The sequence below is a fragment of the Chrysemys picta genome, chromosome 15 (genome assembly GCF_011386835.1).
Source record: "Chrysemys picta bellii isolate R12L10 chromosome 15, ASM1138683v2, whole genome shotgun sequence".
Taxonomy (NCBI): Eukaryota; Metazoa; Chordata; order Testudines; family Emydidae; genus Chrysemys; species Chrysemys picta.
The window spans coordinates 29971903-29984843 of NC_088805.1; the positions used below are offsets into that span (position 1 = coordinate 29971903).

Consider the following 12941-nt stretch of genomic DNA (forward strand, 5'->3'; position numbering starts at 1 on the left):
CGGCTCCCCGCGGGCCCGGCTGACCCGGCTCCCCGCCGGCCGGGGTCCCCGCCGGCCCGGCTGACCTCCCGATTTTCCCGGACATGCCCGGCTTTTGGGGATTTCCCCCCGGACGGGGATTTGAGCCCCCAAAAGCCGGACATGTCCGGGAAAATCCGGACGTATGGTAACCCTACCTTTACACCACTCGAATGTGTAATGGGGCCTTCCAGTGCATGTAAAAGCCATGTACCCATTCAAAGGCTCCTTTACCCTGCGAGAACACTGCAAAAGGGCCGTAGCATAAATGAGAATCAGGCCCCCCAGCTCAGTGCTTTTGCAGCTGAACAAAGCAAAGGGCCCACCTGGAAGTAGCCGGAAGGGAGAATGTGTCAGCAAGGGGCTGGGGCATTTTCTACCGGTCTCCAGTCAACTCAACGTTACTTTTGAACAGCCTCTGGTCAGACACAGCCTGAACTATTCAGCTCACACGTGGCCCATAATAAATAGCCCAAGGGCCCATGCTTTGAGCTGCCTGCATTTTTGCAAACTCAATCTGACCCGTATCCAATTGCCAGCCACGGACGCTCTTGCTTTCCTGCAGGTTAAAAGTGGTCAGCCTTATAATACACCCTAACCCCGGCTGACTCAGCCCCTGGCCTAATCTGCTAGCTCCTGGTTTGATCCTCTCCGATGCTTTCTGTTTCCACACACTGACAGTGGCTTTTTCCAGAGCTGAAGCAATTGCTCCGTTGCCATATTCAGTCTAAGGATTGAGGGGCTTTCACATATCAAAGGATTGAGATTAATGGCCCACAACTTTACATTTGTCTTCATTGTTTCCTGTCCTGGCTGCTACGCCCTGTCTGAGCAATACTAACAGCTGATATGCTTTTCATTCAAACATCACTGAGATTAAAAACTGTTATGAGAGAGAGAGAGAGAGAGAGAGAGAGAGAGGAAAAAAACAATCAAAACAGCTTCTCTATTTCCAGGATGTGACTTAACGCGAAAGCCACCTTTTAATACAAGGCAGCTTTATTCTGTGTTGCATCTCTCATAAACAATGTAACCCAAAGTGCTTTCTAGGGAGTTGAATAATACAACAGCTCAGAAGACCAAACCGTGCGAGCTACAGAAAGATGTATTCACTGCAGAGCACAGGTGGAAGGTAATTGTCCTTGATGTACACATCTACTCTACATGTTTGCTCAGCCAAACAGGTATGTGCTCGGTTAGACAAGCTTTGGTTGTTGTGTGCGTTGTACTGTCACCAAGCAAACATGCAGTAAGATGTTAAAAGACGATGATGATGAGCTGGGGATTGGACTAGATGAGCTCCTGAGGTCTCTTCAAACCCTAATCTTCTATGATTCGATGATGATGATGATGATGATTGATGAAAGTTTGCATGGGTTAAGAGAGTGGGAAGGATGGAGTATAAACATGTATTAATAATTATGGGGAATCCACTAAATTTGGGTGCCTCCATTTCTGAATGCCCAATTTTGGCTTGACTTCCAGAGGTCTTCAGCATCCATGGTGCTGAGCATCTGTGCATATAGGCCCGCGGCATTTCAAAAATCTTACTTAGTAATGGTGTCAGCCCTTAGACCTGAGGCCCCATATTCCTCGTTTGTTTGCAAATGTCTGAGTTAGGCATTTATTCAGCATTGGCAGTAATTGATACATAACGGGACGCAGCACAGACACTGGTACACGTGTCCATCTTAATGCTATAATCGTGACCCGGACAAGTGAATGGAAGGTTCAGCTGACTTTTGGTCTAGCAAATTAATACTTTTATTATCTATTCTTATGAACTATTTTATAAGCTTCAGTTAATCCGTGAAAATACAACTTTGGTTCAGTGAATTCAATCCTTTGGAAACATTTCTGTCTAGAAGTCTGGTTTAAATGTGCTCTGCAGTGAAGTCGTGAACCCCATCAGAGCTTGGAAACAGCCAGTCCCTGCCCATATACCGTACCTGCACCCCTCTGAAGCGACTACCTTTGCCTCCAAAATCTTAGCTTGGAACAATAACACTGAGGGGCCTGGACTGCCCCATTCCTCCCAGTGAGGGGTAAATATAGCTGACTAATTGAAACATCCAGTGTGGGAGACAGGAAAGCTGACCTGCATGGTTTGCTGTGAGCAATGGCTCATTGGGGAGCCATAAGGTGGGGGCATTTGGGAGATATCAGCCCTGATGGTTTTTCCTCAATCAAGGAGCCTAGTAAAGTCCATGGGCCAGGGGTGGATGCAGCCTCCTGAAGCAATACATGCACTATGGGTTGTTGCCCTCTCCATGGGGCTGGGGGGAATGAGGGAGGGCAGAGAGGGCCAGGCCAATGGGGTCACTGTCCTCCCTGTGCGGATGGGCATTAGAGAGGGCCCAGGCTGTGGGGTCACTGCCCTGTGTGCAGCTGGGGGCCACTCGCTGAGCTCCAGGGGTAGCGGTACCTCCAACCCGGTCCTGCCTCCGGGCTCTCGGCCTGGTGGTTTGCCTTGGGTCTGGGCCCAGCTGGGCAGGCGAGTCACTCCCTGCCCTAGCAATGATGGGCACCAAACCCGAGTGGCAGGTTGCAATCCTGCTCGCTCCGATTTGGCCGGGCTGTCATGACAGAGGAGCAGCCAGGCCAAACGTGAGCCAAGGCCCCTGTGCAAGTGCTCCCAGCCCACGCTGGTCCGGGCCTGACTTCGGTGGGTGCAATTGCACCCCTGAACCCAGACTAGAGCTGCCCTTGCCATAGGCCTATTCAAGCCCCAACAAGGGGCAGCCCCACGCAGGGAGCCCCATGCAGCTTGGAGAGCACGTGTTCATATTTTGAATCGCTGCACAATCCACAGCGTCACATGCGTGGAGCTTATGTTGTGGGCAGAGCTCGTCAGAATACCACTATCCTTGTCCCACCCCCAGTCTAGCCCCAGTACTCAGTAACGGATATTCCTGAAGCACCAACACCCAGCTACACTCTGGCCTCTGCTTTGTGATGTGCATTAAGGTTTGCAGGTAAATCTCATGCAACAGCAACACTGTAGAATCAAAGGGTCCAGATGTCCCTGAATAGTATCTCAATACAAACGTACTTCAGTTCCCCATCAGTAAAAGAAGGAAGCTGGAGAGAGACAAAGGGGAAAAGTGCCGACAGGAAGGCAAAGATTCCACACCCAAGTTCTGAGGTCTGGATAAAGCAACCAGGCTGTTGGGAAGTTTTGCCATATGTTCATTTTGCTGACTGTAGCTGTCGTTTGATTTCTGCTGATACCGATTTGCTCCTGCAGAGAAATCCTTGCTGACGACTGTTATTTCTAGAGCTGGGAGGGAAACTTTCCCCATCCTTCGAAAACTTTTGAGATTGTAAAAAAATTTCCAATCCCAAATTGGGATGAAAAATCAAAATCTTGAAAATGTTCATAAACTGAAATAAATAAATACATTGGTTTGGGTCAATCGAAAGGTTTTATTCTGATCATTTCAACCATTTCAGTGGTTACATTTATAAATCGCTAGGGCACTCTGAACTAGACACTGTCAGAACATTTCATTTCTCATTTCTCAATTTCTAATTTTTCCCCAACATTTCTTCGAACTCAGGAATCCATTGAAACTGACTCTTTTCCGAGAAAAATTTCAATGTCAACGAATCAGCATTTTCCAAAAAGAAAAAAAAACCCAGAAACATTCATTGAAGAATTCCAGACAAGCGCTAGTGATTTCTGCTGAGTCCGTTCATCAATCCCAGATTCTACACAAGATTCCCTCTCCACTGTGGGTGGTTGAGCCCCGGCCAAACTGGATGCATTCATCAGAGAAGCGAGGCTGTTGGCTTGGGGTTTTGTTTGTTGGTTTTATCTTAATACCAAGTTCTCAGTGTATTACTCAAAGCTGCCTTGTAACCTGGGACAGAACATCTCCAAATTCAGCAGCAGGATTACCTACCAGCCACCCTTTGATGCTGGGGGCATTTCCTTAATTTGACATCTACAGATTGGCACAGCTGAGAGCAAGTATTTCCCATCGTGGAAGGATCGTTGTGGGTCTGGTTTCTCCAAAGAAACCTGCATTGTTTCTAAGCTGTGACACACTGTCTCTGTCTGACATTTAAAGGTCTGGTGCTTCAGTCACATTGCATTAGAGGTAATGTGGAAAGACTTGTCTAATGTGGGCTTTCAAAGGAGCTTCTGGACATCCATTCCACTCACTGGGAAAAAAATATCGCCGGGAGCTTCCGAGTTTCTGCATAGTGGTTCAAGGACCAAATTGCCAGTGAAAGTGAAAGTGAGGTCTTTGAGATTGGGGGCTGACCTCAGTAAATCTGCCTTCGGGTCTGATATGCTGTTATTGACATCAAGGGAGCGAGTCACATAGAAGCACAGAACCATCGGGCTAGAAGGGACTGCAAGGCCCAGCTAGTCTAACCCCCTGACAAGATGCAGGATTTGTTGGGTCTCATATGCTTACAAGCAATGCTGTACCAAGGCCGGAACCCAGCACCTTGCAGGATCGACCCGCTAACGGACGAGTGTCCCTATTTCAGATGCACACAAAGCAGGAGAGCAGGTGGTCCTGATTCGAACCCAGCGAAGGCCGGTCTCCACCCCCTGGCAGCCTTCTGATGGCTCTGTGAAGTGCGAAGCCATCTCGCTGCCACTCCCATGGCCCAATCCAGCGAGGCTCTGGCTCTGATCCAGCCCAGCACCTAAGCGCACATTTTGCTCGCAACCGCCCACGGATGCCAGCATGACTAGTCATGCAATGGACTGGATCGGGGCTGCACCTCGTGGACAAGTGAACTCCCACCTCCATTGGCCCTGGGGTTAGACTCCTCTACCCAGGCCAAGGAATGACTGAGCTTGGGAAGCCGCACTGCCTGACCCTGGGTGGGATCCCTGCAGGACAGCCCTCAGTCACATTGCAGCAGGGAGGGGAACATGCACTGCAGCTGTCTGCTCTGGGCCTGTCCCAGGAATAAGCTGCAGGTGGTCTTCAGTCTCCAGGGCTGCTCATCCCTTCAGCAAGGGGATGCCTTTTTCTTAAGGCATAATTAGAAAAGCCTCCCGACTTTTGCAGTGAGCTGCTTTTCTGATTTCACCATGAATGGGAGCTCTCTATTTTCTCTAGCTGCGTGTAATGTGAACCTGTAGGTTTCTCCAGCTGTAATTCCTCTCATGCAATTATCACATCGCTGCCAGTAACTGGAATCACCGTTAATGATGCTGACAATGTTCCTTTGAGTCTCCTCATGTCTTTGGTCCATTGCATGGGAATTAAAGGAACAAATGCACCAGGCCCAAATTCCTGATTAGCCTTGTCCTATCTAACACAGGCTGTTTGCCCTGTCCCATTATTTTCCTCTCTTTCCTCCTCCGTCTCCTGGCAGGAACAAGTTCTCATGTGGTTGGGCGTGTGGGTACTTTTTCTGGGATGAAAAACGGCCTGAGTCATCGCTAAGCAGATGTCATGCTCTTATTGTGGAAGGAATGTAGGAGCTTTTCCATTGCTGGGGGAACTTTCAACACGATTCACTAACGCCCTTTCCTCGCCTACATGCAGAGAAAAGAAGGGGCAAATCAGGATAAACCCACAACCAACCTGAGCCTCCGCCCAAAATTAGAATCAAGACGAGGGCCCAAAGCTTTCTGCAGATCGGGACATTTTCAATTCACTTTTTAGTGGTATTCTCTATTTTCCATGAACCTCTGCGCTCCTAGGTTCCGGATGGAAAGGGCAGTAATACCACAAAGATAAACGTCTCCTTGTATTTGCACAGCCAGTGTAGCAAGACATAGCAGAAATCTCACCAAGAAGCCAGCACTTGGGGATGTGTCCAGCTCAGGGATATGCTGCCAACATCATAACAAGGGGCTTCCACCAAAAGGTTTCCACCCTTACCCATGATCCAGCCCCGCAGCTGCTCACAGAGAGATGGGGTGGAACAAAAACAAACAAACCACCAAAAACATTCTTGTAACCATGGAGTCAAATCCACCTGGCAAACTTGTGCGGAGGCATTTCCTGGAGATGTTTGCACTTTGTTTCAGAAAGCCCGTCCCGGGGGTGTTGCTAGCGGAGCTCCCCGTCCAGGCTGTGTGCGTCAAGCCGGGTGCAGGGTGGGTGGTCATTTTGCAAGCGGAGGCGGGGATGGATGGATCCTGGGTCATTTTTTTGAAAGCAGCTGATATGTGGTGCCATCTGTTTCACTCCAAAAGCAAAAGGATATTGAGGAGTTGCAGGATGAATCGTCCCTGGCAGGGCTGGTTTAGCCGCATCCCAAAAGACAAAAAAATTCCCGCAATGTTATTTTCGATTTTGGAGCAGAATTTTAACAAAGGCTTCATTCAGTGATCCCTGCCCTCCCCCCAGGGACACCTCAAGGGATCAGCGTGCCGGTGACTGTTAGTCTTACTGGCACAGTGATCAGCTTCAGACACAGGGCCACGTACACATGTAAGGATTTTAGCATAAATCGATGCTTTTTCTATACCTGAAACTACACATACAACCCGACGCTCAAGAAAGAGCAGCTCTAAGTGCCTTACCGACAATGATTTTAGTTACTCAACAAGCAGATAAAACGGTGGCACTAACGTGGCATTTGCAAACCCTTATCCAGGGCATTCTGCGGGTGCGTTACAGATCACTTTCGCCTACCCCTGGTCTGTCTACCTAGAGCGTAAGCTGTTTGGGGGCAGCCCCCAGCTCTCACTACATTTGTGGACAGCACTTTGCAGAATAGGGCCCTGATCTTGGCTGGGTCCTTTGCTGAAATCACCTTCATCATCCAAGTTCCCAGTCGCAAACCCCCTGCCCATCTCAAACCATCATGACCTCAAAGCCACCAGTAAAGCTGTCTCCCCCACGCCTCCCATCCCTGGTTCTTTGGCCAAGTCCTGGCCAGGAAACAGCAGGCAACAGTCATTTTCTGCAAGAGAATTTTTTTCCCCCAGCTCTCTATTGGCATGAGAAAGAAACAGGTTGTTTGTGTTTCCCATTTTCCATGCTGGTGAACTCCCTGGCTCTCTGGCAGGCTGGAATGGCTCTTGGAACATGTGGAACGCTGAACTAATGGCCACTTAACGTCAATTAATGTTAATGGTAGATTAGTATTGAAAACATTGTTACAATCTGATAACTAAGCATTTACTATACCCTGCAGTGGGCTCGGTGCTGATGCCGGGGAGGTGGCGAATTATACAGCTCGCAGCCATTTATTCACGCCGACAAACTCTGCAGCAGCCAGCTCGGCTGAGCGTCTCATTCAAATACACCCATTTGGCAAAGACGGCCTGTGTCAAACGTGCAGCAAGCCACGTGGCTGTGGATGTTCTGTATGTCTGGTGTGTACAGGCTGCATGGAGCTCTTCTCAGTCAGGACGGCGGGGAAGGACAATAGACCGTTGTTCAGAAACCTGCTTTGTTTTTCCTCTTGGAACGAACTTAAACAAGGGGAAATGTCGGGTGAAGAGCAGGACAAACAACATCCTGGTGTGAGCTATTAGATCACGAAATGATCTGCCCCCAAGGGAAAGGGCTGAAACCCCGACACTTTGGACATTTCAAAGTGACCTGGACATAAGCAGTGGGGCAGAACAACCTGGCCATGCTGCCTGGAGCCCGACAAGATGAGTTCATAGCAGAGGCGTGCCGTCTCTGTATGCATTGCACGCCCCACTGGCTATGCATTGTCCAAATGGCAGCTTGCGGGCCGATTCCATCCAGCCCCTAGGGTGACCAGCTGTCCCGATTTTATAGGGACAGCCCCGATTTTGGGGTCTTTTTCTTATATAGGTTCCTATTACCCCCACCCCCGTCCCAATTTTTCACACTTGCTGTCTGGTCACCCTACCAGCCCCCATGGAGGAAGCCATTTTCTAAAACAAAATGGCATCCCCCACACAACATGACACCTCATGGAGGATGCCATTTTAGACCACCTACGGCATGCAAGCAAGCTGTTGCGTGCCTTACTAATACTGTCATGGCACGCCACTGGTTAATAGGCGTTCTCTCGCCTCTAGTTTCGGTGACGTTGGTTTGAGGTCAGAACGGAATGATTAAACCAGAGTGAGTGATTCACTATGCCGCCATCTCGGTTTGCAAATTGCTTGTGAGCAGCTCACGAGTCGCCCCAGTTTAGTCACAGATAATGAAAACAACCTCACAAGACCTTGAATATTAACTAACTGCTTGGGCCAAATAGACAACACGTTGGAGACAGTCAGTACACACAGCTGCCTTCGACCTCCTCCTTCATCGTCATCATGATGATTTATTTGTATTACTGTAACACCCACCAGCCCCGGCCGTGGCGCAGGACCCCAGAGTGTGAGGCGTTATAAAGACACAGAACGAAAAGACAGTCCCTGCCCCAAAGAGCTTCCAATCCAAGGCATGGGGTGCCTAGCCCCATGTGCATATCTAGCCCCTCTCCACAGCACCCCCTATTGTAACCCTCAGAGATACCTCAGGTCTGCTCTGCATCCCCTAGTTAAAGAGGATAAACCTCTCTGCTGGCTTTTTATACTTCCTCTCTCTGGGAGAAGGTGGATCCAGGTTATGTTCTGGGCAATGCTCCACCTCGGACGCCTTCCGTAAGTGGCATGTCCAGAGGCCCCTGCCTGTGAGGTTCGGACCTCCTAGAATTCCCAGGAACACTGCACCCCAAACCCAGGTTCTGCTACAGCAACAAGAATCTGTCCTTGCCCAAGTTTTGTGGAACTCCTTGCCTGAGGAGGTTGTGAAGGCTAGGATTATAACAGCCTTTAAAAGAGAACTGGATAAATTCATGGTGGTTAAGTCCATTAATAGCTATTAGCCAGGATGGGTAAGGAATGGTGTCTCTAGACTCTGTTTGTCAGAGGGTGGAGATAGATGACAGGAGAGAGATCACTTGATCATTACCTGTTAGCTTCACTCCCTCTGGGGCACCTGGCATTGGCCACTGTCGGTAGACAGGATATTGGGCTAGATAGACCTTTGGTCTGACCCAGTCTGGCCGTTCTTATGTTCTTATGTTCTAAGTTCCTTTGTGTTCCAATTCTTATCTCAGGACAGGTCATCTGCCACTGCCCGAGGACCGTCTGTCACACCCACCAGTCTGTCAAACCTTTTTCTGTTCCCAGTGCACTCCACTGAAAACGCCATGCATTTTCTTAGCTTCATAGCCCTATGGCAATAAAGGGACATATGCCATTACTGCCTTGAGCTCCAAATAGAATCAGAAAATCATTGCAAAAAAACCTCAAAATCCCACATGCCGGATGGCAGAGAGACATTTTGCTTCATATGTTTTACTGATTTGACAGAACTACAGGAAAAATACTTAGAACTTGGTGCAATCCATGGCCTATAAATAGAAACCAAACAAGGAAACTGACTAGGGCTCCATGCAAAGATGTCTGGGGTTCTGATGTCATTGCCGAAAACAAGCTTAGTTGCCATCTATACTGTGGGTGGCTATCTCCATATTAATGTGATGTGCTTGGGTCTTCATGTTGCAATGCCTACTGCAATGCGTAGGACTGGACGGTAGAGCCTAGGTAGCTGAAGACAATTCGGCCGATGAAGTGGTGTCCGAAAGAGAAATTGCGTCACTGGAGCCTGTGTGGCACAGCAAATGTGAATGTCTGCACTCAAGCACTGGGTGGGGAAGGGAAGCCTGCTTCAAGAGCGTAGCTACTCATAGCGCTAAAAGCAACGGTGGGGAAAGAGCATTGCCTCTCTTCTGCTGCTGTGAACTGGTAGGAAGAGACCCAGCTTCAAATCCCAGTTGGAGGGCCGGGTGAATGGCGGGCCTGAGAACCAGTGTTAAGGCCACGGTAGCACTCTACTCTTCTCTAATCCCACCCATTAGAGGCTCTCAGAGGGCTTTACAGGCATGCCATGGTGCATCATGGGAGATGTAGTTCAGCTGAGGAACCTGGCCCACGCAGTAGCATGGAGTTGCGAAGCACCATACTACTGCTCTCAGGAGGCACCACGGTGGCATTTCCAAATAGAAATCACTGAGGTTTGGGTCAAAAATTTTCAATTTTGGAGTGCTTAGTTTTTCAACACAAAGTCAAAATTTTCTGAGGCTTAGTTACTATCTCCCTGTCACAGTTGTGGGAATTGGGCGGGGGGGGGGAAGTGACTTTCCCAAGATCACACATTGTGTCAGTGGCAGAATAACTCCCATTTCCCTGTTCTTTATTCACCGTGGACTTTACATTCCCTCCCCCCAACATGTGCAGCAAAATAAATGAGAGCCAAACAATCCAGCCAGACACCCTGGCTTTCAGAGCACACACACAGCTTAGCACATGTTGAGAGGGTAACTACACTAAGCTCTCTTCTAAGAGCTTTGCAACAAAAGCGGAGACCAGCAGGAGTAACAGAGAGTGAGCGAGCTGAATGCACTGCACAGCCCTGGTGCTTTTCTAATTTCAGCTGTCAGCACATGACCTCATAGGCCCTAAGCAATCATTCCCCACAGCTGGTACCTCCCACCTACAGCTAACTGCCAGCTCTCCTTGGCTCCTGTTTGCTCTGCCACCCTCCTTATAAAGGGCTTGGTGTCCGTTACAAAATATTCCCCTGCCACACAAGGTCCCTCTTATCTAGTTCCTCTTTCAATCACTTCCGGGTGATCCAATTATAAAGGTCCCTCTCTGCCCACCCTTTCTTGGCTCAAGAAGGCTCCCTGCACCAGCCCATTGTTTCTCTATTACCAATTAAAAATAAGGCTAATTTGAGCCTTTACAAAGGCTGTTTTACATTTGTTCCCAACGCACTAGGGCTGCTTCCTCTCCAGAGATCTCCATTGACCCTCAAACGCCTCACTGCCCGCTAAATCCCAGTACCAAACCTCTCACTACCAACCCTGGGATGCTCTGAGCTTACCATCCTTTAGAAGGGCTATTTCTCACAGCCTCTGAATTCAGTGCAATTGCTGTGCAGTCATGAGAAGCCTGGGTTTGTTTTCTATACCCTGGCACAGGAGTAGCTACAAAACAAAGGTTCCTTACTTTCTTCACTGATAACATTGGCTATATTATGGCTCAGATTCACTCTGTCTCTCTCACACACAGAGAAATATATCTCCAGGCAGCTGCAGAAGCACATGGAAATCTCATTTTGCTTGGCCTTTTCACTGCAGACAACATGAATGTGCCCCACTGAACTGGATCCAGAACTAATGCGTTTTTCCTGACTGTGACCATCACAGTCTGAGAGCCAGCATGTCATAAACACTGCTGCTAAAATATGCAAAATCATGGGAAGGTTGCAAAGTTCTGTTTGGATACTTTTCTGAAGTGCCACCTACCTGGGCAGGGAATTTGACAGAAACAGGGTTCAGCTGTGAATGGCCTTTCTGGAGATATCTTTCAGCCAAAGAATAGATGCACTCGAACTGCTGCCAGCACAGACAGTGGGGTTCGTTGCCCGGTGTGCTTCGCGCCAGTGAACACACCAGGGTGGAGAAGCAGATAAAGTTTATTCGAGATCTCTGAAAAGGCACTAGGAGACCAGCATGTCTCAAATCAAGCACACAGATACAAGCAGTTTTTCCCTTTTATACCCAAGTTGTTTACTTCAGCTTAGCTTCCCCCTTCCTCCCTTCCCTTGTAGCAGTTACATTAAGCAATGTTGGCTGCTGTAATTGTAGCTTGTTAGTAATTTTCCCTTTTGCAAGTTATCTTGTCCTTCAGCTGGAGGCATGTAGGCCCCCTTATCTCTACCCCTTTAGACAGGTTTGAGCTGTGTTCCAATTGATAGCTGACTGTTACACATCCTGCTTTTCAGCTGCTGGCATTTTAGGTCGGTTAGAGTTCAACATGGAGGAGTTTCGGTTCACTTTGGCCTAGAGCAGGAGGGCTTCATCGACACTCGTCGTCTTCCACCCCCCCCCCCCCGAGTTACCTAGGGTGATGCCTAGTGACACCAACAAAAGGATAGGTCTTCATGGCAGTTAACTCAGGTTCTTACCTGGGTGTAGCCCCTCATTCCCATCCTGTCCACACACACAATCTTCTCATCTGACTGTGGTGGTGCTTTCCATCTGAGCTGGTTCATCTGAGGCTATAGGCTAAAACCCCAGTGCTGCTTTCACTCGGGCTGGTTAGTCACCCATTTTGCAGTGAGGACGCCAGCTAATCTACTGGAGTGCTGCTCGTCCTCCAAGGCCTTCCCACAATTCCCCCTGCATGCCCAGCAGGACAGACAAGTTCTTCCACAAGTCACTGGGACAGAATCCTAGAGCGGCTCAGTTCACTGCAGGACAGGGAACCATGGGATATGCCACCAGAAGTCCTATCAACACACACGGGTGAGCTCAGCCCCAGTGAGGACCCAGAGACTCATGCAAGACTGCTCACACCCAGGCGAGGCTAACCTGGGTGCCCCCGACCCTGGTCAACTCTGCAATGAAGTCACACCCAAATATGGTGAAACCTGCACAAATGGCCAACTCTAATAGGCAAATGGCATGTTTTCTTGCCATTGCTATGAAATCAGCTCCCTGTGCTAAGCTAGGAAATCGGCCTTGGCAGGTGACTTCAGTTGTTGCTTCAGAGACATTTCACTGCCTTAAACAGAACAAAAGTTTTCCAAATTTCATAAAAGGCTCTGGGTGAATTATGGGGTGTAAATTTCAGGACAACTCTCGTTCCACCCAACCCATTTTATCCATTCCAATTCTTGATCTTATTGCCTAATAAATACTGAATTCATTCCCTCTCTTGTGCAAATAAAGCTCTGACATGAGACATACTGTGCCCAAAACAGACTCCCAAGTGCCTGGCATTTATTTTGGCTTCTGTGGGTGCTGCGAACTCTGACTCTCAGTTAATTAACGGTGCTGGAGACCTGAAGAAACTTCACCGTGTTCTTGGAAAAGCAGGAATCTAATTACAAAGAAATATTTAAATGCTGCTGTGTTGTACTAGCATCTAAGTGACGAGCGCGGTTTTCAGATTC

At 48.7% G+C, this 12941-nt stretch overlaps 1 protein-coding gene across 7 annotated transcripts in view; it reads right to left on the reverse strand.

Moving 5' to 3' along the window:
- Positions 1–11597, reverse strand: part of CMKLR1 (chemerin chemokine-like receptor 1) — a 65591-nt gene extending 53994 nt beyond the window's left edge. For 4 of the 7 annotated variants that reach the window (XM_065568811.1, XM_065568812.1, XM_065568809.1 and 1 more), the window contains exon 1: positions 177–7706. The gene's annotated coding sequence lies outside the window, so the exon portion shown is untranslated. Of the gene's footprint in view, positions 1–176; positions 7707–11289 lie in introns of those variants that run through there. The other 3 variants (XM_065568813.1, XM_005298575.5, XM_005298574.5) reach the window with 1 other exon arrangement.
- Positions 11598–12941: the final 1344 nt, after the last annotated feature.